Source organism: Salvia miltiorrhiza, chromosome 3, assembly GCF_028751815.1.
Source record: "Salvia miltiorrhiza cultivar Shanhuang (shh) chromosome 3, IMPLAD_Smil_shh, whole genome shotgun sequence".
In the NCBI taxonomy this organism is placed as follows: Eukaryota; Viridiplantae; Streptophyta; class Magnoliopsida; order Lamiales; family Lamiaceae; genus Salvia; species Salvia miltiorrhiza.
The window spans coordinates 27,391,604-27,395,447 of NC_080389.1; positions in this window are offsets into that span (position 1 = coordinate 27,391,604).

Below are 3,844 nucleotides of genomic sequence, written 5' to 3' on the forward strand. Positions count from 1 at the left end.
CAAAAACATAAGATTATTTCCATGCATCGCACGGGTATAACACTGGTTTATGAATTAGAGACAAGTATTTAAGCAATTGCAGTGATAACACTCCTTCAAATTTCAGCCGGACAAACCACCTCAATCATACCGTATAAACTTGCCCCACAACAATAAGTATAAAATGACCTTATTTCAGTTTAGTCACAATCAACAAGGAATTCCAAAGATTCAACTCAAATCTAGCAGACTCAACCAAAAATAAACTAACTTAAATCAAACCTCTACTATGCAAAACTAAAATATGCAAGGACTTCACAAATGCTCACAAATTCAAAACATAACAGATATCACAACATACAGAGACTCATCAAATCACATAAGAAATAACAACTTCCCTCCACACTAAAATAGAGCAATGTCCTCAATACTCAATTGTAATGAAGTAATGCAAAGGAAAATGCGAAACTTCCCTTAAATTTGACGAGCTGACAATGGTGTGATTTGATTCATTGTTAATCCGCGGATGGTGGTGGATGGGGATAGTGTTGAGTCCAAGCTATCGAGTTGTTCTCCACAGTAGTTAATCTCTAAGTGTTGCTGAGTAAAATGTGGGTTAGTAAGCTAAGGCTCATGTGTTAGTATGTCAATATATCGTCCTCATCTTCAACCACAATGGAAGGGCATACTCCATGTGCTAAACCAACAACTTCAACAATATTAAAATAGTCCTTTCAAATTCATAGCAAAAATAAAGAAAATAAAAGCAATAAATAAAATGATAAAATCGTGGGTTGTCTCCCACGCAGTGCTAGTTTTTAAGTCGCCAGCCCGACTAACGAAGTGATCCATATTCAGATTCAAGTTTGAGCCACTCCATCATCTGGACTAGCTCATCTTTCTCCTTCACTTTCGTGGGTCCTAGAATAAATGGGAACGAGTTCATCCCATTTCCATGTGCATGATTTTCCTCCACACTTAAACTGAAAATGAAGGTTGGATTCACCTTTCACTTTACCAAAATTTCTGGAATTTAAACACATAAGTTCAAAATATGCCAGTAAACATTCTTTATAAAAAAAATAGGACGAGGAATCAAAGGTTTGGGTTGACCTTTACCTCCTCAAAGTCGTACGTTTGTAAAACCTACTGGGAGTTTCACAGAACAAGCACTAGACTTCAAGAATTTTTACTGGATGTTTCCCTCATCCAAAAATGGTGAGGCAAGTGACAAAATAAATCTACAGGAGTCTATAGTAACATATTCAAGTTTAAAAGGTTTTCACTGATTGAAACTTGACTTATGCCCTCTCAAAGTTCGTCTACCAAAACTAAAATTCAGATGGTCAACGAAGTTTGAAAAATCACAGATTAATCATAATTGCTCAAAAATACTGCAACTTTACCACCATACATATGAAGAGTCACACAAAACCATTTTGGGTTTTTTTAGGCACCGTTTAAACGGCTGGAATCTCCTTGCAAAACACTGTCAGAGCAGTGTGCCTACGACAGATTCAAAGCTTTACCTCATTCATGGTTTTTCACCCATAAATCTTTACCAAAAAATCATCCAAGACCACGACACACATCCCCACGAATCATATAACACAAATATACAAAAATCCATGGTATCAAAGTATTTTCAGTTTGAAAAACCAAAGAAAACTCACCCTTGTAGCAAAACCTTCACTCTCACTTTATGCCATAAGTTTCCCATAACTTTCCCTTAATTTCCTACTTCACTTGGGGCTCCAAGGGCTGCTATGGAGTGTGAGAATGGTGAGAGAAGACTTGTGAGAGTGGGGGAAGAGAGGGGGACAAAAATGATGGGAAAATAAAGAGGCATGAGATCTTTAGGCTTTCTAGGGAGAGTCGAAGAGCATGGAGGAAGCTAAATCAGCCAACTATTGGCTTCACGAAATTAAGGGGTCTATGGGGTAGGGTGGCTGCAACCAATGCATGGGTGCATTGGTGGTGCGACTCTTACACTTTCTATGCACTTTTAATGAAATTTCAATGATGATGTTGTGCTTCAATTCAAATTTTCGGTGGTTGATTTATAACTTGCGCTTGGGCTATGAATTGGGCTGAATTTAACTTAGATAATAGGGCCTAAAATAGGTCCAAGGCTTGCCCAAAAATAGGCCCAATCATGCGCTCGTTCTACGGGCCTAATTTCGCTCAAACCCGTCTTAGAAAAAACGACTCTTACAGAAATAAATATGATTTTATTTCTTCCATGTGATATTGATTTAAATCAATATATACATACATATATGTATGTATATACATATACATACATATTTATTTTAATCATCTCTTAATATATATATGTATGTATATATTGATTTAAATCAATATCACATGGAAGAAATAAAATAATTATCTCAATTTATTTTATTTCCTGTATTTCTTAAGAGAAAACCTAGGCATCAAGACTCTTTAAATTATCGTGAGAATAATTATTCTCATTAACCGGGAATCAGGGACCCATCATCTCTTAATAATATCAATAAGATATTATAAATCATTGGATCGAAAATTTGGGGTGTTACAATTAAGCTTAGCCTCTGTTGCGTTTGGCCGCTTTCTAGCATTGGGGCCTCATCGTGACATTTGGCTCGGAAAATGTAGTCATGGCCTACCCTTCCGATCTCTTGAACTTCTTCAACGAGTACACATCCTCACCGGTAGATGGGAAGTGCTGAGATTCTAGCAGAATTTGTCGTGTTTGAAGTACTTGAATCTAACTCCATGGTTGGCGTTGTAGATCTGTTGTGCATGTTCAGTGATTTGTTCATCACTCATTCCACTCCTCGAGTTGGCTCTACACTTTTCAAAGATCGCCTCCAGCTGCCTTTTAGACGCATTGAAAGTGGGAATTGATCTACTTGTTGTCACGAGCAGGAGTGCCGGAAGACCGAGCATCCTTGTATCTTCGGGTGATATTTCCTCAATATTGGAGAGCCTTTTGGTCTATGCCATCAATTGAGTTGTAGGTAGCTTCCTTCTACAATATACAAACAAGCTCCATCTCTAGCGTATTGTACTCGATGCGGGTTCTCGTCGTCTTCGGGGGGATGAAATTTTGACTACATCATCTTGAACGAAACGAGTTACGTTCAAGTTGATAAGAAGATGGCCCGATGAGAAGATATTCGAGCCTTCAAAGAAAGGCCCGAGCCTTGAGCTTTATTTTTCATGCATTTTTGAATTCTCCTTCTATTTTTTGCAATAAGTTAAAGTGAGCTGAGAGAAAAAGATGAAAAAATAAGAGAATAAGATGAACAATTGGGAGAAAAATGAAGTGTTTGATGTAGAAAATGAGGATGCAATAGTGATATATATAGAGGGGGAATAGAATAAAAAAAATTAAAAAAATGACCGTTGATCCAACGATCAGAATTAAAAAAAAATTGATAAAAAAAATTTGAAATTTTTGAAAAAACCACCAAATATTGAAATTTTTTTATTAAAATGAGTGCGTCCATAATACGCGCCTCACTTTTTCGCATTCACATCCGGCTCTCCCTCTCGACCTTGCTTCAAACCCACCCGCCTTGCCAACACGCGGCCGGCTCTAACGGCACGGCTCGATCCGGTGTTAGAGTCTACTCTTGAAGATGCTCTTATAACCAATGAGAATACGATTTTAATTGATTTCGCACTCCTGTCAAGATGGAGCACACGGAACCATCATAATAGGCTGGGCTAGCATGGATAGTTTTGGGCTTCTAAAAAGTACACTTCACTAGCTGACGAAGCAAGAACATGGGCCTCCTTTGGAATTGTTGAAATCATTATCTTCAAAATCGTATTATTACAAAAAAAACAAAATCTAATTTTTATTTTCATTTACATA